The sequence below is a fragment of the Anolis carolinensis genome, chromosome 5 (genome assembly GCF_035594765.1).
Source record: "Anolis carolinensis isolate JA03-04 chromosome 5, rAnoCar3.1.pri, whole genome shotgun sequence".
Classification (NCBI taxonomy): Eukaryota; Metazoa; Chordata; class Lepidosauria; order Squamata; family Dactyloidae; genus Anolis; species Anolis carolinensis.
This window is the reverse complement of record NC_085845.1, coordinates 71,332,276-71,340,081: the sequence shown is the minus strand read 5'-3', so window position 1 is coordinate 71,340,081 and position 7,806 is coordinate 71,332,276. Positions and strand designations below refer to the sequence as shown.

The 7,806-nt window shown below is 39.0% G+C and overlaps 1 long non-coding RNA gene across 1 annotated transcript; it reads left to right on the top strand.

Annotated features, from left to right (window-relative positions):
* Nucleotides 1-931: 931 nt before the first annotated feature.
* LOC134299775 (uncharacterized) lies at nucleotides 932-7,098 on the top strand. Its single transcript, XR_010007028.1, has 2 exons — nucleotides 932-1,321; nucleotides 6,652-7,098. It is a non-coding gene; the product is annotated as an uncharacterized LOC134299775 (long non-coding RNA).
* Nucleotides 7,099-7,806: the final 708 nt, after the last annotated feature.

Here is a 7,806-nt window from a genome sequence, read left to right as displayed (position 1 = left end):
TTATATTGTTATGCATGTCGATAGAAAAGGCTAAGTTGCCAGATGCTAAAGAAGAGAACATCCCTTCATTTTTAATAATGGTTCAAACTTGGAAGATTCCTTTTAAGGTGAATCCATATAATGACACAGTGGTGTCACCCAAAGCTGAGTGTTGTGATCAGCTTCAGTCACACCCTTTTATTCACTCTTGCTAAATGCAACTTTGTAAGTTCTCATAAATGTATACAGAAAAGAATTTCATTTATAAATCAGGCTAACCCTTCTGAAATTTCCTTTTCTACACACTTACTAAAGCAGTGGTTCCCAGTGGGGTGCTGATTCAGACAATTGCATTGGATAGATCACATCAGCTCTACATTATTAAATATGGTTTTCTGTGGGCGAGCAGATCGCGACTAATGGATGGCATATATTCTGTATCAGAAACTAGAGCTGATGTGGTCTATCCAATGCAATTTTCTGAACGTCAAATAACCAAATCGAATCTAAAATTGATTCATAACCCTTTTGGTCCAGTAAAGTCTCACTTATCCAACATAAATGAGCTGGCAGAATGTTGGATAAGCGAATATGTTGGATAATAAGGAAGGGTCAAGGAAAAGTCTATTAAACATCAAATTAGGTTATGATTGTACAAACTAAGCACCAAAACATCATGTTATACAACAAATTTGACAGAAAAAGTAGTTCAATACGCAGTAATGCTATGTAGTAATTACTGTATTTACGAATTTAGCACTAAAATATCATGATGTATTGAAAACATTGACTACAAAAATGTGTTGGATAATCCAGAACGTTGGATAAGCGAATGTTGGATAAGTGAGACTCTACTGTACTAATCTTGGAGAGTGGTCCCTGGACAAGTGTTCCCTGGTCAAGAAAAGGTTGGGAACCACTGTACTAAAGGTGGAGGATTTTATTCTATGATCCTTCACAGGGGCGGTTCAACCACGAGGCAATTTAGACACTTTCCTGTGGCGCCATCCTCTAGGGGGTGCAGTCGAGGTGCTCCTGTGTGTGCGTGCATGTGCGCGCACCCCCACCTTCTCCCTGGGTCGCTCCGGCCTGGGCCCGCCTTCAGGCCTTCGTCCATGGGCCCGCCTTTGGGCCTTCGTCTGTGGGCCCGCCTTTGGGCCTGGGCCCGCCTTCAGACTGGGCCCGCCTTCGGGCCTGGGCCCACCTTCAGGCCTTCAGCCGTGGGCCTGCCTTCGGGGCCTGTGGCTGCCTCCGAAGCCAGGCCCACTTCTGGGGCCAGGCCCGCCTTAATCCACACCTATGGCAGGCATCCTCAGAGGTTGTGAGGTCTGTTGGAAGCTAGGTAAGTGGGGTTTATATATCTGTGGAAAGTCCAGGGTGGGAGAAAGAGCTCTTGTCTGTTTGAGGCTAGTGTGAATATTGCGATTGGCCAGCTCGATTAGCATTTAATGGCCTTGCAGATTCAAAGTCTGGCTGCTTCCTCCCTGGGGGCATCCTTGGTTGGGAGGTGTTACCTGGCCCTGATTGTTTCCTGCCTGGATTTCCCCTGTTTTTAGAGTGTTGTTCTTTATTTACTGTGCTGACTTTAGAGTTTTTTAAATACCAGGGGCCAGATTCCCTTTCAGTGGCCTTTTAATTATCTGCCTTGATATTCTGGGTTATATGGCTGTGTGGAAGAATCCTCAGGGCTCTTCCACACAGCCATATAACCCAGAATATCAAAGAAGAATAACCCGCAATATCTGCTTTGAACTGGGTTATCTGAGTCCACACTGCCCTATATCCCAGTTCAGTGTTTGGTGCTAAATTCGCAAATATAGTAATTCCTACATAACATTACCATGTATTGAACTGCTTTTTCTGTTGATTTGTTGTAAAACATGATGTTTTGGTGCTTAATTTGTAAAATCATAGTGTAATTTGAAGTTTAATAGGCTTTTCTTTAATCCCTCCTTTAATCCAACATTTTCGCTTATCCAACCCTTTTATTTTTCAGTGATTGGTTTGGGGAGGGGGCGCCAAAAGTCTGTTCACCTACACCTGAAAAATACCTAGGGCCAGCCCTTATCCTTCACCATTGATAATTATAGCTAAGGCTTGTGGATATTTCAATACAGCTTCTGGAGGATCACATGTTCTCCAACCCTGACTTACATTTGTCATCAGTATAGAAGTTCATTCACAAATCTTAGAAAAAATGTATCACAGACTGCATTCCAGCAAAGTACAGAACATTCTTACAGTACAATCCTATGCATTTTTGTTTGGAAGTGAATCCCACTGTGTTCAATGGGGCTATTCTTTAGTAACTGCATTTAGGATTCTGACCTTTATTCCCACTCTGTTTTTCTCTTGAGTGTTCTTTTCTAAGGCTTGAACAGAAGGCCAAGTTTAAACAAGATTTGGATTTACTCAGCTCAAGCTGCCCAAGTCTTTTCAACTGTTGGACTCATCAAAAACCAGTTCTGTTCTATCCTGTTCAGCCTAAACAACAAAGCTAAAAGAGGTGGGGGGGAGGGCTGCTGCAGATTGAGTGAGAAAAGTTCCCCTGCTCACATACACAGAAGCCCAGATATCAAACAAGATGGATATGTTAGCAATCAACACCTGCAGTGAACCACTGGCCAAAAAAAGGAAAGCCAGAAACTTTGCTAACCAACACACCTGCTCGAAAGAACACACTCTAACTCACTCTCTTCCTTTTGAATTTCATTTCTTTAAAGGAAAATTGTGTTTTAAACCCAGTTTGAAAAGCTAAAAAAATAAAATGCCATGTTGTATGAAGGGCAGGTGGAAAGGAGTTTTTATTTCTTAGTAGATTTGTTTTCCTCCCTACAATACAACCCAATTGTATAATCCTTTCTTAGCCAAGTAGTTCATATTAAAATTGTCTTATTTTCTTATGTCTTAGGCTGAGTGAAAAGTTCAGAAAGTCCCAGATTTTATTTCCGATTTTATTTTGGAGATCCATACGTATTTTGTTTATTGCAGAATATTTTCTATCAGCTCTTGGTACCATCAGAAACTTTGTATACTAGTTCTTCAGGTTTATTTATTTCAACTTAATAAAATTTTCTAAAGACTCTAAACCAGGAGTCACCAAACTAAGGCCTGTGGACCAGATGTAGCCCTCCAAGGTCATTTACCCAACCCCCACCCTTAACTTTAGACTTAGGGTCTCTCTAAGTTTGAAATGACTTGAAGACACACAACAACAATCCTAATTAACTTGACTACCTCATCAGCCAAAAGCAGTCCCATACTTCCCATAGAAATACTGGTAAGTTTATGTTGATTAAAATTGTTCTTCATTTTAAATATTGTATTGTTCTTTCTTTTTAAATTCTTTTTTGCACTACAAATAAGATACATGCACACAAAGGGCGTTTCCAGACATCCTCATAAACTGGAACAAATAAATGGGCCAAAAATTGTGGTACCTGACAGCAAGTCCAAACATGGAGCTGTCAGTCTCAGTCAATGCTCCCCACCATCCCGACACATCAGTTTGCAGCAGATTTTAGAAATTTGCAAGATGGATGGGGGGCATCCGGTGGAAGTCTACTTCATATTTTTTAAATTGGCACTCTGAGATGTGCTAAACTTCATAAGTTGCGATGTAGATATCTGAATGTGCACACAAGCAGATTTCTTGTCATTATCTCTCTTCACCGTCCTGTTTCCTTTACATTTTCCCTCATGAACCCCGTTACCCTTTGGAGTCATTTGCCTCCCATGCAGGTGCCTACTGTATAAATTCAAGCTCTGTTTAATTTCCTAAACATCAGAACAAAGGAATGGTTGTAGAAAGTTCTCATGGGAGTTGCTTTCTAATTGTGCTTCCATTTTGCCAGCTGTGTGTCCATGGTTCCATTTGTTTATAATGATAATACTAATAATAACTTTATTTTTATAACCTGTCTCCATTTCCCCGAAGGGACTTGGGACGGCTTACATGGGGACAAAGCCCAGCATAAACAAGAATTCAAAGACACAAAATCAAATCCATCCAGCAAATAACAGTACAATTAAAACAATTAAAAACCAAAAAAGTAAAAACATCATAAAATCAACATCACACCCCAGTAATTGGAAAAAGTGGGTATGTTCAAACCAGAAGAATTAATAAATTAAGGCTAGGCAGGCATAATTGCAAGCTAAACTGTTATTCGAAGGCACCTTGGAACATCCAAGTTTTCAAGTCTTTGCAGAAAGTGGACTAGGGGCTAATCTAATCTCCCTGGGGAGAAAGTTCCAGAGTCGGGTGGCCACCACCGAAAAGACCCTCTCCCTGGTCCCCACCAAACTTGCTTGTAATGGAGGCGGGAGTAAGAGAAAGGCCTCCCAGGCAGATCTTAGGGCTCATGTTGGTTCATAGAGAGAGATCCGGTCACGAAGATAAGCAGGACCTCATCATTTGTTTCAGGATTTTAAAATGCAGACATGTGCTGGAACAGTCCACCCCAGCATATAGCACATGTTTTCCTTGAGTATAGGAATATACAGTCATGTGAATATGAGCATTTTCATCTGAAATTGAATGTTAAGTGCACTTTTTTAATATGTGTTTTTCTGCCATTAATTCAATTCAGCACACATTTTGGCAAATGCCATTAATCCACACACACACACACACACACACACACCCTTTTATCCCAGTTTCTTCCGCATTTTAGGATCTGTGTAGAAGGGCCCAAAATAAAAAAGAACAGTAACAAAATCTGACACTTTTCAATCAGTGTGGATGCCCTCTTAGATGGAATTAGGGTACTGATCCATTTAGTATTGGTTTTGTGGGACTAACTTTTCAATCATCCTTCACCATTTTCAACAGAAGTCTTTCCCAGGCTTATCTCAAAATACTAGGGATGGAACTCTAACATACAATAGCAGTACTCCACCATGGAACTACGGTTTATATGTTTAATATTTACAAAGCAGAAGAAGTCTTAGCAGATTATATAGCTAAACTTACAAAAATGAGAAAAAATGACATTCCCTATGCAGGTCTTAAACTACAGGAAAAACAAGTTGACGTTCACTACAGGGCATCATGATGTTTAGGCCGGAAGACTATGAAGGATAGGTGGGTGTCCCTGTATCTTCCTACGGTACTAGATTAGCCACTTTAAATATTCCCCGCCTTGAGTTTTTTATATTGTCTCCTTGTGTGAAATTATTAGCAGAAATATTGTGAGTGCAATCATACAAAAGCAGCAATTATACTACTGAGTCAGTCCAAGAATCAGATCTGCCTCGATTAAATAGATTGATCTTCAGTTCCAAAACAACAAAACAAACCAACCATCCTCATGCGATCAATCATCCCTGCAAACAAATGCAAACATGCAGTTCACTGCATTATCTACAAACAACTTGATACAAAATGCCAATGTTCCTTTTGATTTCAATGGAGCTTGCTAACAAAATAAGCATTAGGATCTTCTGCTAAGAATTGGGAGAGAAAAGGTCTACAAAGCTGGTTAGAAGTTTTGAACTCTTAGCCACTCACCTAACCCTGACTTGAACTTTTGAAGTAGTTAAAATTTCAATTGGTCCCCATAAACAGAGCTCAACAGTGCTGACAAGTGTGAGGATAAAGGTTCTAACACGTTAATAGGTTTTAGTGTCTGATACTTTTGATAATCTGGGCCTAAGTGTCATGGGTCTTCCAGGGTAGATTCCATCTGTCCCATAAAGTTATGTACAGAAACATAATGCAACCCTTTGATCTTTCCCTCTGTGAACATACCGATGCACCAAGAAGTCAACAGCATGTTCTCATCTGTTGACTGGAGAGGAGATGAACCAATTTAGCATGTCTTGATTGGCAAGATGATTAACAATTCTGATACTATACAATAAATACAAGTTTTATCTATTTTCAGAGTCTCTAATACATTATTTTGTTAGTAGTATAGTTTATATGCTCGATTAATGTTATTGTTATTTTACTATGTTTACATCTTTGATTTGATTTTATTTTATGTGTTTTTATTTTCTAACGATGTAATTACTTGGGCATGGCCCCATATAAGCCACCCCAAGTCCCCTCTGGGACATGGAGGCGGGGTATAAACATAAAGTTGTTGTTGTTATTATTATTATTATTATTATTATTATTATTATTATTATTATTATTATTATTATTATCCACAAAACCATAAGTTAAAGACACTGTGGTGAGGTAGTTTTCCTTAAACTTATGTTCTAAAATATTTCACAGCCGTCCTGAATTCTGCTTCAGTTCATCCCAGAATAAATAACTATAGACTATGACCATTTAACAAAGAAAAGTTAAAAAAAATAATGAGCTCAATCCAGTTGTAAGTTCCAAAAGTAGGCTCTTTGAAGCATCTGGAACTTTTCAAATCAACATTTATACAAAACCCTTTAATTTGATCAGTTTAGGACTATCAATTAAATTGCATATATTTCTGCTTCTTTTCTCTTTCTACAGTCTTCTGTGTAAATCATCCTGACTTTTCCTAATGAGTGATATAAATATTTATAAAATAAACCGTTAATAGTATACTCTGGTTCCTACTTTTGGACTATAAAACAGCCAACACAGCGTTAACATCAAAATACTGCAAAACAATATTTTTAATCCAGAGAACATTGTCATATATATACAATTATTATAAAGATTTCACTTTTATTTCTCTGTAGATCTTCCTCACAGGAACACCTCAGCAAGTGAGAGTCCAAAAGTGGCAGGCTAAAATCCAAAACCTCAATCAGTGGCCGATGCCGGATGAGAGACTCCCCCCGGGCACACAGAAGACTGGGCGACTTGGAAGGCACTGAACAGGATGAGCTGTGGCACCACGAGATGCAGAGCCAACCTTAAGAAATGGGGCCACAAAGTAGAGTCCATAACATACGAGTGAGGAAAGAGCAAATCAGACCACCTACTCCAATGCAGTCTGAGCCCTGCCACATGCACAATGGAGGACCTTCTTATAGTAAAACCAGAGGCACTCCAGATGGCCAGCTACTTATCAAAGGACATTTAGCATAATGCCAAGATTTTTTTAACTTTGCATTTTTAAATACATTATAACTTGTACCCTCGGTTCACTTCTGACACAATAAATAAATACTTTTTATTTCTAAGTGTGACTCTCATCCTCATCTCTGCAAACAGGGTGTAGAAGAAAAAATACATTTTATCCTTTTCTTCCTACTCCATTGCATAATTTCTATTTGTGCCTACATCAACCAACTTTGTGTGAGGAAATACACAGGAAATACAGCAAGCTTTCAAATATGAGTATTTGGCTGAACTAGTTCTCTAAGGATGCCTGCCATAGATGTGGGTAAAATGTCAGGAGAGAGTGCTTCTGGAACATGGCCATACAGCCCGAAAAACTCACAACAACCCACATATAGTTCCCCGCTCTTGAAGTCTTGCTGTTTTATGAAAGAGGAACAGTGACACTGATACAAATTTGGTAAAAATCATCACAATTTGATTGAATAATTCACTGTAGGTGTAAATTAGGTGTGAGATTAAATTGGACTGTAGAAATATGGGCTACAGGTTGCATGTGATTCTTGGGGATCCAAGGCACAGTCCCTGATATCTCTCAAAACTTGAAGCCACTTCCAAAAAAAAAAGAAATATAACCAGGTTAATTTTATCTCAAATTCTCCAAAATAGCTCAAAACACAGCAGTTTTTCCCACATCTTCAGTTGCCACAGAACTTTCAGAAGAATGAGAAGCAAAATGCTTTCCTGTATTTTATCATTAGATGGCAGTGTAAAAGCAAAAGTGCATTAATGATGGCAAGGGGGCATTGCAAATATAAAATGTGTGGATT